Raw genomic sequence first — 15,477 nt, 5'->3', positions numbered from 1 at the left:
GTTGCCCACATCGTGCGCAGATTGGCCCTAAACGCTGTGCTACTTGGGAACTCCTAGCTCTTGGCGGCTGAACTCCCGCAGTGCCTCAGTGGTTAAGGAACCCATAAACTGAGCCGGAGGACGCGTTTCGTTAAAGGCGAAACGCAAAAGGCGCCCGTGCGCTGTGCGATGTCAACGAACGTCAAAGATCCCGAGGTGGTCGAAATTATTCTGGAGGCCTCCATTATTGTACGTTTTTCTTCCTTTTTTCTTTCACTCACTTCTTTACCTCTTTCCTTACGGCGCAGTTCGGGTTTCCTCCGGAAAAGTGAGATAGTTACTATGCCATTTCCTTTCCTCAAATCCGGTTTGATTGCCCACCGATATATGTGAGACAGTCGCTGCGCCACTCCCTTTCTTCAAAAAAAATTTGAAAAACCCACCTCAGTCGTGCTTTAAGCAACGTGGCGGTAGAGAAAGATGCGCACTGCATGCGTTGGCATTCATAGCGTTGTATCAGGAACGCGGCACTGAAGCTGTAGACCACCCGCGTTCTTTGTGTTCACTGACGTTAGCGTTGACAACGCTCTAGACTCCGATGATTTTGAGGAAAGGAAGGCGCATAGCTGGCTTTCTGGGGCAGTGCACACCTCCATCGCGCTACGACGTACCTTACACCTCCATCGCGCTACGACGTACGTGGAGGTGGAGTTCCTGATGTAGGCTGCATTCGCTAGCGCTGACAAATTTCTGGCAGACATGCGCCACTGCAGCATGTCTGCAGTTACGTTACAGCACGTGGGCGCGTTGCCTATCCAGTGTGCGGAGCGCACTCAAATTTAGAGGTCAAGCCGTGTTTATATTTGCCCGAGACATCACAGCATACGCGCTCTAACCAGGTTGAGCAGAAGTTGAACCGCCGCTATTTTTTTTCAATTACCTGCCAGCGGGAACAGGGTCGGCGCGCTGATCTCACTCGGGTTGTTCTGATCTGCATAGCATCCTTAGTAATTTGAAACCGGCTTCATTATCCCTCTATTTGTAACACACTTTTTTTTACGTGAAACCGACCGCGTTACTCCATCCGCAAGGGGCGACAACAGGCGCCGTCGTCAGAAATATCACACAATGAAAGCTGTATACACAAACACAATTAATGATTCTATATTTGAACGTTACAAATGCTGGCCGAAGATCTTTCAGGCCACAATATCAGGTCATCGTCCTGTCTCAAAGCACAGGTAGCGCTACTATGCGTATTGCATAGGTCTTTCATTGCGGCAAGCACATTGGCCGCAATCGTCTTGTCACTGGACACTATGTAACTACGCACATCTGCGTTCCGCTCCAGCTTCCCGTGGTTGGTGGGCTAATATATCAGCATACACGCACAACACCCCCGGATGGAAATGCCCATCTCGGAACTCCGCCACATCAAGACCCGTCCTGGTACTAAGCCTCGCTGGTCCACCAGCGTCTGCAGCTCGGCGTCCATGACGCTCCCCTTCCCGACGCCAACATCCTCAGCGTTCAGCTCGAGCATGCCGTGGTCGGTGGGCGAGTAGGTTAGCATACACACACAGCCAACGATGGAAACGCCCAGCACGAAGGCGATCATGTGAAGGTGGGTCCGCTTGCTCAGCAACGCTGGAAGGCTCACCAGCGTCTGCAGCTGGGCGTCCGAACGCCGGCGAGACTGAGCCTGCCGCCCGGTGGTACGGATGTGTCGAATGAGAGCCGCCGTGAAGGCCGCGACCGTCGCCATCATGGAAGCTTGTTCTACTTCGTCGTCTTCTGCTCCTGCTTTGGATCTATAGGGCAGCTGAGAGCGACACTGACGTAAGCGGTGACCGTCTTGCGCAGCGTGAATGCTTTCTTGGCGAAGTCCGCACGACCAGCGCCTCCTCTATTTTAAAGCGACAGCTTTATTGGCCGCAAACTCGCGATTTCGACCGGGCGGTACTCCGTCAACGCACGTGACGTTACAACGCGCGCCTCGCTGCGGAAGGTTACAATGCTATGCGCGCTCGCCGCGCCATCTGGCATGACGTCACACCGCGCCACTCGCCGCCGCCGCCGCCGCCATCGTTTGGTAGGACGTGACACCGCGTTCCTCGTCGTTGCGCTCGCCTCCGCTCGCTTCGACAGCTGCGCCGCATGCGTGATAAGACGTCACAGGATTGAAAAGGATAGCTGGCACGCGCCGCAACCATAGTTTAGGCGACAGTATGGACGGCGACAATTCTGAGAAGGTGGAGGGGCCTGGAATCGACAGCGGAACGAGATGAACAGGAAAGGAATCGTCCAGGAAACAGACGAACAGCACACCAAACGACTGGCTAAATGGCGCCGTGAATATGCCGCCGCGAGACAGGCGCTTCCAGCGTCCGATGTCTCGACCGCTAGCAGCAGCGACAGCAGCCGGAGGGGAGACCGGTCAAACCTGTCTTTTGGTCAAACCGCTACCGAAGAAACGGCGGCCTCGCCGACACGAGTCGCGCCTTTAGCACACCGCCCGAGAACTGGATGATTTCTATCATGCCAACGAACAGACTACACACATGGACGCGGCAAGGCAAGGTGCAACCTACGTGGTACGTGCAACCACGACGCGATCTGCCCTGATCTCCGCCGCCGCGGTGAGCGCCCCCCCCCCCCCCCCCCCGCCGCAGCAGAAGAGACAGCGATAGCACTGGCTATCGCAGACCACCGTACGCGCACAGTCTTTGGTGACTCAAAACGAGCAATCCTAAACTGCTCGGCAGGCTGCATCTTCATTGAAGCCGCACGCATCCTGCGCGGCTGCACTCCCGACCGCAAAATTAACCTAATCTCGGCACCCGCCCATGAGGGCAACTGTGGTAACGAAATGCAACCTAAAAAGATTGAAAATTAATAAGCCCCTGCCTAAACCACTGAGGCATAACAGGCTGGTAAAGAAGGGGCCGGCCGACTTAATAATAATAATAATAATAATAATGTTTTCTTTTTTTGGGGGGGGGGGAAAGGAAATGCGCAGTATCTGTCTCATATATCGGAGGGATAAAGGATAAAGGAGGGATAAAGGAGGGGGTGAAAGAAGAAACGAAGAAAGAGGTGCCGTAGTGGAGAGCTCCGGAATAATTTCGACCACCTGGGGATCTTTAAGTGCACTGACATCGCACAGCACACGGGCGCCTTAGCGTTCTGCCTCCATAAAAACGCAGCCGCCGCTGGTCGGGGCCGACTTGCCCGCAAAGATTGTTAATCCTCGGCCGACTTGTCCGAGGATTAACAATCCCGGAAGCCGCGCCGTGGATCCTGGAGCCCTCGCTGAAGCCCCCCATACTTGTGCCAACATCACCAATGTTCATAAAAATACGTGACCCCTTTCCCGCCTCTCCAACCCGACCTCGACAGAGCATAAGCCACCCTGCTTCGAAGAAATCAGACGCTCTTATTTCTCAGCCACTCAAGGCTATCACTGACCACCAATGGCGAATACCACCCCACATGCCCAAACTGCAACCACGAATCATCCGCCAGTCCGGCGCACATCCTCTGGGGATGCGAGAATAACCCTCCCCCCCGCGCCCTCCTGCCAACTCCCTCTGCGGAATGCTAGGACCAACTCCTCAACCATACACATAAGACCACGCAACTTTAACAGGACCCACCTGCCCAAGTTCGCGGCACCTGTGGGAAATAAAGTTGTCTCTTTCTCTATTTTCTCCACTTCTTACCATCTCCATGGCTCTCCGATCTTTTGTGCTCCGACGGCGACAACAAGCTGCTTTGAATCAAAGAAACATAAAGTTTTCGCCTTGAAATAAAGTGCATGAGCATGAATACATGATTATATTAGCGCTCATAAAATGGCTTTCGACCAACGACATGCATTACTTGTCTTCGGGTTCGGCGTTGCTCGGATTTTGTCACTCCATCAAGAACAACTTCAGAGTCCCACTAACATAGCAGGCGAATCATCTTCTACGGCCCGCAGTAGCGGCGAAAACGTTTTCACTGAATCCACCGTGACAAATGGAAGTCCAAACTCGGACTCGGTCAGCTGGCTTGTATACCGCGTGGCGCCGTTGAAGGTTGTAATGTCTACGGTCGGCGCGCTGCACATCTTGAGTGCGCAACCAGGCATGACGTAGGGGTTCTTCCGCGGACTACACGATATAAACATAACGGTGCTGAATTGTAGTCGGGTGTCCTCTAGCACACTCCCTTTATAAAAGGGCGTGCTCTAGAGAGCAGTTTTGTCATCATCCTGACTACACCCACTACAGGGCAAAGACCTCTCCCATGTCTCTCCAATTAAACCTCTCCCTTTCCAGCTGCGCCCACCCAATGCCTGCAAGCCTCATAATCTCCTCCTGACACCTAGCTTTCTGCCTCCCTATGCTAAGCTTGCCTTCTCTGGGAACCCACTTCGTTGCCCTTAAGAACGAGCGGTTAACTTGCCTTGGCATTAAAAGCCCTGACCATTTATTCCTCCTGATTTCGACTAGGATGCCTTTAACCCGCGTTTCTTTCCTCACCCACTCTGCCGCTTTCAGTCCCTTAACGTTACACCTATACTTTTTCTTGCCATGGGTCACTGCGTCGCCCTCAACTAAAGCTGATCCATTTTCATTAGCCTCCACGTCTCTGCCCCGTCGGAGAGTACCGGTAAAATACAGCTGTTGTACACTTTTCTCTTGAGGGATATTGGTAATGTGCTATTAATGATCATAGAGAACCAGCCATATGCGCTGCAGCCCTTCTTACCCTTCCAGCTATTTCCCTGTCATGATCCGGATCAGCTGCCACTACCTTCCCTAAGTAGGTCTTTACCAGTTCCTGCACCTCGATGCCAATTGTGAACTGCTGTTCCCTTGTTAGACTGTTGAACATTACTTTCGTTTTCTGCATGCTAATTTTTAGACCCACCGTCCTGCTCTGTGTAACTCATTGATCATGAATTGCAGTTCATCTCCTGAGTAACTCAGCAAGGCAATGTCATTAGCGAATCTCAGTTATTTAGGTATTCTCCATTAACTCTCATCCCCAACTGTTCCCCTTTCAGGGCTCGGAATAGCAACTGTAAACAGGCGGTTAATAGCATCGGCGAGATCGTATCTCCTTGCCTGACGCCCTTCCTTTTTGGAATTTAATTGCTCACTTTATGGAGGACTATGGTAGCTGTGCAGTTCATGCATATATCTTCCAGTATTTAGACATAAGGCCTTTTATGCACCTTTATTACGCAATGCCTTTTTTACGCAATGCCAGGAGTTTCCCAGTTGAGCAGGCGGTCGATTATTATCAGGCGTGCCCCAGGAGGTTCGCAGATGAGCAGGCGGCGAAATAAAAGCAGCGGGCTCTCGAACGGGACCAGGAGGCGGAGCATAGGTAGGTGGACGAGGTCGCGCAAAAACATCCGCGTATGTCAGCGGGGCCGCAAGAGGTGTGGGCTGAGGGGCTTGCGGGAGAGCTTCAGCGGCCTGTTCTCGAATGATGTGCCGGAAATTCGGAGTTATCTGCGGTGATCGCTCTTGATGGCGGGAAATAAGCGAGAGCTCGCGAGCAACTTCTCGGATGTAGCTCTTGATGTGCGGTAGGAGCGACGACTGGTCTCTTGCATCGTTCAGTCCAGCAAGCGAGTCGACGCTCGTGGTGGGTTCGCATGTCAGGGTCCTCTGCTTGCGTAGTTCGTCGAAGCTCTGACACAGGGTGACGACTTCCGCAAAGGGGCGCAGGTCTCGCGCCAACATCATCTGAAAGGTGTCGTCATCAATGCCCCTGAAAATATGCCTGATCTTGTCAGCTTCGGGCATCTGAGCGTTCACCCTCTTGCACAGATCGACGACATCCTCGATGTAACTCGTGAAGTTCTCGCCAACCTGCTGTGACCGCGCACGCAAGCGCTGTTCGGCACGAAGTTTTCTGACTTCCGGGCGGCCGAATACTTCTGAGAACACAGATTCGCAACGCCCGTAAGATAGAAAATCACATTGTTCAGTTTGGTTTCCGCGTCCCACTTGTTGTATGCGCTCACCCGCTCGTACGATGCGAGGCAATCAACATTATCTTGGCCGTCCGTGCCACTCAAGATAGCGGGGTCTCGCTGGCGAAGATAACCAGCACAGACGATGGCGGCCGGGCTCACTTGGACGGCTTTTTCGTTAGGCATCGCGGTAGGGGGTAGCGTTCGGTTGCGTAGTTCCAGGGCGAGAGGACGACACCCAGCACCTCAACCAAATGTAAGGTGGGGTTTATTCTGAGAAGCTTCCTAACGGGAGCAGAGCCAACACCGGGTCAGATAGACCAGCCGAGAGTGTGTGCCAGGCGATGACTATGCAGCTCGCGCATATGCTCGTCGTCTTCTTTACAATGGAGCCAGGAGCATGTACCAGGCGATGACCATGCGGCTGGCGCATATGCTGCTCGTCTACTTTACAATATATATATATATATATATATATATATATACGCCAGGGGTTCGTAGGGTTTCGGCGGGGTCGACGAACCGGGACCGGCGGAGGGGGTATAGACGGCGGTGGAGCATAAAAGGCCGGGCTGCTAGGGTAGGCGGCAGAGGTGGGCGAGCGCCGTGTACCGGTGACTGCTTCAGCTTAGGTGAGCGGCGCTGCCACAGGAGGAGGTGGGGGACTGGATGGCAGAACTGCAGCGACCTGCTCCTGAATAGCATGACGGATAGTGGGCGTGAGAGATGGCGCCAGGTCGTGCGGAGGGCAGACGGGTCGGGAATGTGATGCAGCAGAGAAAGCTGGCGAGCGATCTCTTCGCGTATGAAGTCTTTAACCTGCTGCATGAACAGGGACTGCTCAGCAGACGAGGCACCAAGGGCCAAGCCAGCAAGACCCCCCGCAGGCGCGCCGGACTGCCGCGTAGATGCGCGTTGCTTGCGGAGTTCGTCGAAGCTTTGGCACAGCTGGATGACGGTAGCGACGGAGGTGGGGTTCTTCGCCAGCAGCATCTGGAAAGCGTCATTGGCTATGCCTTTAAGTATGTGGTTGACTTTATCCCTTTCGGACATGGAGAGGTTGACACGCTTGCACAGGTCAACGATGTCCTCGATGTAGCTTGTGAACGTCTCGGAAGGGAGCTGAGATCGAGCACGAAGACGTTGCTCGGCGCGAAGCTTCCGGACGGCGGGGCGGCCGAAAACGTCGGCGAAGCTCGTTTTAAAGGACGACCAGGTGGGAAGATCGGCCTCATGGTTGCGAAACCATAGGTTGGCAACGTCCGTTAGGTAGAAGAGGACGTTGCTAAGTTTCACGGAATCGTCCCACCGATTGTAAGTGCTGATGCGCTCATAGGAGGCCAGCCAATCGTCGACGTCTTGGTCATCGGTGCCACTAAATGGAGAAGGGTCACGCTGGCGCTGCACCCCGTGACAGAGTACGGTGGCAGGGATGGGCTGCGATGGTTCACTCGGACCTTCCGGCATGGTGGCGGAGACGAGGAGCGTTCCACTTCGAAGTTCCAGGATGAGGACCGGGACGGGAACCGAGGCACCTCCACCAAGTGTCAAGGCGTTTATTTGAAGCACAGGTCGTTTGGTCTTGGTTGACCGGCGACACGACGGGCACACTAACAGGCGTCGTTCGAAAAACCCAGCTGCACTTCGTCTGCTTCTTCGTTGTCCCGCTTGAACTCGTCCGCTTCTTCGCTGCGCTGCGCCTGTCGGTACCATTACAATATATATATATATATATATATATATATATATATATATATATATATATATATATATATATATATATATATATATATATATATATATATATATATATAGGGGTTGGTTATATTCTGTGCATTTCTCCTCTAACCCCTTATTTATAGTGTGAATATAATCTATTGTTGAATATCCTTTACGAAAGGATGCCACATAATATAGTTCATTAAACTCTAAGGTTGTCCTGACTCAATTAGTGATTACCTTAATAAATACCATGTAGGCAACGGACAGTAAGCAGATCGGTCTGTAATTTTTTCATGTCCTTGGTGTCTCCCTTCTTATGGATTAAGATAATGTTTGCATTCTTCCAAGCTTGTGATACGGACGAGGTCGTCAGGCATTTCGTATACAGGGTGGCTAGTTTTTGTTGCAGAATCTGCCCTCAATCTTTGAACAGATCTGCTGTTACCTGATCCTAGCCAGCCGCTCTTTCCCTTTGAACTGTTTCTAATGCTTTCTTTACTTCCTCTTCCGTTACTGGCGGAATACCGCAATGGTGTGCGCTACTGTATTTATCATTAACGTTCTGATTACATTGGCTACTGTATAGATTTGCGTACAACTCTTCGGCTACATTTACTATCTTATCCACATTGCTAATGGCGTTGTGCTCTTTGTCTCTTAACCCACATATCTGGTTTTTACCTACGCCTAGTTTCGTAAGAAGCATACTCCCTTTCTTACTCTCATATAGGCGTATTCGTGCTTAGGGTGGAGTGCAGGTAGGCGGCGGCGTCGAGGTGGTCCTCTGGTGACGTCCTGCAACATTGCGTCGAGCGTTGTCACGGCCTCCCTGCTATTTATGAGGTAAGGGCTCTGCCTGTTGCCTCCTTAATTGTATTTTGTAGGCGAAGGAAACGTAGAGCAAGATCGCGTCCACTGATCTGTGTTCGGTGTCAATGGAGACGAAGTGTACTTACATGCCGTTCTTTTCCACTTTACCCCCTTCACGGTGCTATTGAGATGTCTACGGAAAGCGAGAGGCACAGCCATCCAACTGGGTTTTTAGAGTCAGCGTAAGTTATCTCACAAGGTGGATTGCAAACAGAGCTAGTTGTTACTACTAGTAAGCAGCACTAAGAAAATAAACGAAATCCATTTACGCCTGTCAACTGCAATGAAATATGGCCGATGTCAATCGTCCTTGATTTTAGAAGACATCAAGGCACTGACAAACAACGCATTACCGCTTAAAGCAAAAGCGTTATTGGTCCCGATCGGATGAAAACCCGGCATCGGCGCGACTGGGAAATTCAAATTCGTGGAATGGGTGCAGTGACGTAGAAAAACATGTTCGCTGCAAAGAAAAAAAAGATGTCGGCTTATCTCAGCTAACCCTAGCTATGCAACCGAAAGTACGGATTACATGTGAGGTCAATTTATAAGGTTCTTGGGGCCGAAGCACAGTCTGACAGGCCGACGGACCACGTGGGTCGTTGCGGGTTCCGCACTGCCAGAAGTCGCTTCCAGCGGCTCGTCATTCACCCCCGCGGGTGCTAACAAGGCTCGTCGCTGTCTTCATTTGGCAATTCGGCATCTTTAGCTCGCCGTAGAGCCAGGCGAAGCTCCCGCCCTCCATTCCTTTCGGCTGGCCGTTTAGCGCGTTTACGCTTCCTACCGATCGCTAAATCCCTCGACCAGTTGGCAATGTCGACCGGGTGATCAGACTCGGTCCGACGTCTGCGAGTACCCACTCTCGAGGACGTCGGCTCCGGCTGACATGCTTCGTCCACAGCGAGACGGTGGATAGGCAGCGCGCAGCCGCCGCGACGACGGCGGAGCGCGTGGTTGCAGCTTCTGCGAGTCACGTGGCAGGTCACGTGGTTACTTACGCAGCTCCGCTCCTCCTCTTCAATGTCATTCGTACAGACGCAGCGAAATCGGAGCCGCGTGGATAGTAAACCCACGGCCGCTCAATGGCACCAAGTGCGTTGCAATTCACAGGCGGTGGTGAAGCTTTCGCTTTAAAAGGTTGTCAAGCGTGAGCGAACCGGAGTCCCTTCGGTCGGGATCCGGGCACAACTTCTTCTCCAATGAGGATGTTCGTTCAGGAGGATAAACAGTGGATTTGTACAAGCACGTCGCACAACAACGTGCGCAAATCACATTAAAGGAAAACTTAGTTTTAAGGGCCACAAATTAGCGGCTCGGATTACGTGCGCTGACGTGCAATACAGCAGCATCTGATGTCACGTGTAAAGCTTCCGATATCGGCGTAATGGTGCGACACTAATTAAAAACTATCGCTCCATAATTGCAACACGAATTTAAATATACAATGAAGTTTTTGAAGACGGGCTGGCTAGCCATAGCTACATACGCTTATCAAATACAAAAAGGGAAGTTTGACCGCCAGTCAAGCAATCAGGGTGTAAAATCAAGGGCACATGGGAGCAAATAATTTATCTGGCCGAGACAACCAAGTGGTGCCGAACATTTACATGAGCGAACTCTTGTCGCGCCAGGGAACCGCAAATGGAGCCGGTGCTTACTTGATTAGGTACCGCGAGCTAATGCAATCAGCGCACAAAAAATCAGTGGTCCAGTAAGAGGCTTCCGCTCAACAAATTCAAAATATAAGTGGAACCCTTTGTCGCTTTCAACGCTGATTGTGTACTGGAGGCATTGCATCGAAGTTTTAATCAATGTCAAATTATATTCTGAAATTTAAGCGAAGCGGAGATATTATTGTTACTCTTCACTATGCTTTGCCCTGTTGTCGACGCACAGCAAAAAAACAAGCAGCCGTGTGCTGTACAATGATGGCAGTAGTGGTTTTATTAAAAATAATAGTAAAAAGGAAGGAAAAGATTTTTGCTAGCCCCGGCATCTGCCATTGATACTGAAGCACCTGAGCTGGGGCAGCGGAAATAAAGGATAGCAGGCAGAATGGAGAAATGAAATGAAAGAGGTGAGTGGACAGGAAGAGAGGCTAGGGGAGAAGTAATATGTACAAATAATTTACACAATATGAAATGTGTCCAGGTTGTGCGCGTGATCAGTTCATTTTAGAGAAATTAAATCACACACACGCACAACACTGTGATGGTTAGAACTGGAGTGGGGCGTCCAGGTTATTAATCGTTCAAGGTTATTCAAAGATGTTTTGGCACTCTAATTGGCTCGCCTTACATGCTGAGCGTCATGTCAACTTGTGAATGTCAAATGTATCCGGTAACCTTGGCATGTGTACATATGTAAATAAAATTTTTTCTAATCACTCGCGGAGCGTTCTGTCACTGCGTGTAACTACCTGACGGAGAACAGACGGGACGTGAAGCCTGTGTGTTTGAGGAATGCACAGAGGCTCACCAAAGTTCGCTCACGAGTGCGCGCCCTGCCCTGCGGCCACAATAGCGTCTTGATGGAGTCTCGTAGTATGCCATTCGCCCTATAGGCCGCGAGAATATCGCGACGAACATCGGCGAACGCGGCACAGTGAAGGAGCAGGTGTTCTAGCGTTTAAACTGCTCGTAGCCGTAAGGAAAGGATAATGAAATGAAAATTGGTTTTTAAGGAAACGATGTGACGCGTCTAGCATATCACTGGTTTGGGCGGAGTGGGGCCCTGTGGGCACGCAGGGGTCCTTGCGTTGAGCGGCTAACAGCGCAGCGCACATCCGAAGCGCGTTCACCACGGAACTTGAGGGTTGCTGCCCGTTCGTTTAGCGCGGAAATCATCAATCGCTACATGAGTGAAGTAATCCTGAGCTCGTCGTGCGAAGGTTGCATTCATTCCTTGAAACCTGCATTCTTGCAAATCCATGAACCTGAACGTCTCAAATGCATGTAGCGAGGCTAGGGGGTTCGCCACGAATGAAAATAAAATTTCTTTAATTGCAAAATTTGCTGCCGAGCACAGGACGCGAGATGCTACCTGCCCCTGCGTGCCTTGTGTTCATCCAAGAAAAATGGCTCGAAACTTATTTTCTTTAAGCATAGCAAATTCAATGGCTTAGCGTCTGTATTCAGCTGTTTGGAGTGTTACTCCCCTGAGGCTGGCAGTTGGGCGGTTCTAGAAATTACAGTGAAGACAATGCACCTCATTCACTCTTCAGGCTTCAGAAATCAGTCTGATCTTCCCACCATAGGAATGCGATAAGAAACAAATGCGTATTTGTCGCCGGACTTTCAGCCCAGCAAAAGCACTGAACAAAGTGCAGACAAAGGAAATAAAGATCCACACGGCTCACGAATTTTCGTGAACATTCAGAGCGATAACTTCTCATGGACGTCCGGCGTAACTAGCGCGGATAGCTTTCGAGCAGCTGCCGAAGATGTCCCATCATTATCCGAGCGTTTAGGTATAGCCAAATATTCGAATTATTCCACATGTGAATCAAAATATTTTTAAACTGGGTTGTGGTTCTACTCGAAGGAGTAAACCATGCCGAGTTGTAAAACAATTCCGAATAAGACGACGGTTCGGACACCATTCCGTCCGTAATAATGCTCTGGGTTTTGGCACTGGCAGTCATCATCAACATTTTTTGTTAAAAATTTCACTGCAACGCCTCCCGTGCATTGGGCAGCGCGAAATTAGCGCTGAGTGCTGAATATACTCCACAGGTAATAAAAGAGTTCAAGATGGATTTCCTCTACCACAGACAGCGGGATAAGCTGAGCAAAAGAATTTCTCAATATCAGAGTAGCACAGCTTGCCTCAGCAAACATACCATGATCGTGCAGGGTGTTCTCCAGGCTTATCGTTGAAACGTTTGACGAAACTTAGACTTTCGTTGACCAAAGAAGGTGGTTGGCGTTCCCAACGGCGAGTGGCTGTGGCCCATATTTACACCTTAAACCAGGTCATAAAGATATACGCACAATATAAGCAACCCCGATATTGTCCTGCATGTAGTAGGAGAAAACGTTTCACTTATTTGAATCCACAGCAGTTCAGTTGGCATTGCCTTTCCAGTCTTTAGAAGATAAATATGCAAAGCTGATGATACATACTACTATAGTGGCCTTATAGGTTCAATATACATCCGTAGGAAAGTGATAATATCTAAGACTGAAAGGACATCAGTGCAGGACGACAATATCTATTTAGTACTTTACCCCTGTGTTAAAATTTGGTATTCAGGACTGTGGACTGAGAAGAGTTAGCGGTAAAAGCTGATCGGCAAATGCCTGGCAACTCGCGATTCGCTGATCACACTGCCATGATGAGTACCTTAGGAGAGTAATAAGAAAGCGAAATCGAGTGCGCAGAAAGGCGAAGTATAAAATGGCTCTTAAGAATATTTCAAAGATGTACAAATTTTTAAGAGCGTTAGTTCTTATTCATGACGCTTCTATATTTGGTGGAGTCTGCTACTACCTCCATTCATCGTGAAACCGCGGAATCGAAGATGGCGGCCACCCATAGTAGACCGATATAGCAACCCAGTTTGCGATTGATTAGTGACGTTGTTAGTATATCGAATAGGTGAATGATTGGTGACGTCACTGATTTTGTGACGTCAAAATAAGCTAGTCACGTGACTGTTATTATTGGCTTAGACTAAGTAATAATGAGGCAATCCGAAAACAAATTAGATATTTGGACTCGACTAGTTGAGTAGAACTAGTTAGACAACAAAATATGCTAATGAAGTTAATATTTAGTTATAGTTAAGCTTAAATTCATTGCTTAAAATTATTTAACTGATCACGTCATAACCACCCAAATGGCATTTCGTAACAGCCTCGATGAGTACATGTAAGACACCAGTATCGCCTTATTAGGCTAATATTTATTTATGGTCAGGCTTAAAATGACGGCTATAACGGCTGCACTCGGTAGCTCACAACTTCGTACCTCATGGGGAATTGTGGTGACAAGGGCACTTTTCGTCACGTAATTTGGGAATGCGCCGATTCCCCGGGCGCCGGCTTAAACATCAACAGTTTAGAAGCCTGAGGAGTTTCGCTGTGGAGCGAGGAACCCGGCATTCAGCAGCAAGCCACCCGGCTAGCGGCTGAGGCCGCAAAAAAGCAGTGCATCTTCACTTGTCTGCGGCGGATTCCCTACCCGCATCCCAGGTCTGCGTGCAGGGACCGCGGATTTAGGGCTCCTTCTCGGTGGACAATAAACTTTTATTCATTCATTCGTTCATTCATTCTTTCATTTATTCAGTCAATCATTCGGGGCACCTACCGCCTTGACGTAAGGAAAAATGGCCCTCCAAAGAGTCGGAAAACTTTTCAAGCCCAAATTGGCCAAAAATATCCCACCTCAAGGCGGAAGGAGCCCCCTCGCCGTGATGTATGGAAATGTAGCTTAATCAAGTGGCAATACATCGCATCGACAATAGATCGCGCTACCAAGCAGCTAACGGTCCTTACTCCAACGTCTTCCAGACGGTGGAGGCACATGTTTTTTCACTCATCTCGGAAGGATAGAGTATTTTACTTTTGTATGAGCAACATGAATGCATCTACTAAGGGCAGATAGACGCTCATTATGACGACGCGATGGAAATAACCAGGAAAATAAAAAAAAATAATTTTCTGTCGAGTATTTAGCAGCAACTCTCAGGTCATGAATAGCTGATTTCCAGTATCCTTCACGACGTAAGCATTACACATTTGTATCTTGCCCGCGTTTACATATGAAGCTGAAACATTGCCTATGCTTACGGAAAGCCTTGTAATTAGGTTGCGGGCAGCACAGCGGACTATAGAAACCAACATGGTAGATGCACGTTACGACACGGGAAGAGAGGAGAATTGGCCAGTGAACACACTCGGCTACATCTTAGCGTATATGAAATCAAGAACAAACGGCCATTGCGAACACATGTGATGTGAAGGTAGATAACCGATGGTCATAAGAGGTAGGATCGTAGGAGGAAGCAAGCGAAACAGGCGGCAGAATATCAGATGGGCAGATAAGATTAAGTGGTTTCCGACGATAAGTTGGGCGAACCTGTCAAAGGACACGATTTGTTTGAAGAATATGGGAGAAGCCATTGTCCTGAACCGGGATTAGTCAGGCTGATTTACATGAAGGTGATGATTAGAGATAATATAGCGCATGCAGCCTCATAGGGGACTCAACGAGAAGCTTGTGCCATTCACAAAAACTTCCAAGGTTAGAAGGCCTGTTGGAATGCATTCGGTGTCAAAACACGAAATAATTGCGACATTTTAAAAAGACGACAGCATCCAAACGATGTTGGCTACACTTCCATGCTGTTCTCAACAAATCCGCCTCAGGTAAAGGACGTGTACTCATCTGCATATGTGAACTGCGAAGCACCGAAATAGTCTTGTAATATCTTACCGATTCGTTATACACAACCATGAATAAAACCAAAGGGACATTAACGTAAGTCTCTGATAACTATACTGAACAACGTTTACTGTTGCCATGCATGGAAAAAAGGACTAATTATAAAACGCCATGTTTCGGCAACATCGAATATACACGTTGTCCCACATAACTTGAGCCAAGGTCTGAAAAATGAAAGCAACTTCGGACGCGAATAGAACCGAGTGCATAATATTGGCACTAGCCTAGAGTCACTCAGGCTATTTTGAAGCGAATAACTTCACTACGCTAGTCAACATCGCGCTTCACGCGAGCCGGCGCATGTAGTAGCATGAGTGACGTCATGCACGGCGCATTTTTCTCTCTCTCGCTCCCTAGTCACTACTGCGCATGCGCCACCAGTAGCACCGAGCCACAGGTGTTCCGCCGCTGCGCAGCGCCGCGCCTTTCCTCAACATCCTACTTTCCATTTTCAGTTCTCTCTTCTTATCCCTCCCTCCTTTATC

Source organism: Amblyomma americanum, chromosome 2, assembly GCF_052857255.1.
Source record: "Amblyomma americanum isolate KBUSLIRL-KWMA chromosome 2, ASM5285725v1, whole genome shotgun sequence".
NCBI lineage: Eukaryota > Metazoa > Arthropoda > Arachnida > Ixodida > Ixodidae > Amblyomma > Amblyomma americanum.
The sequence above is the reverse complement of the archived record's forward strand: the minus strand, read 5'-3'. Positions refer to the sequence as shown.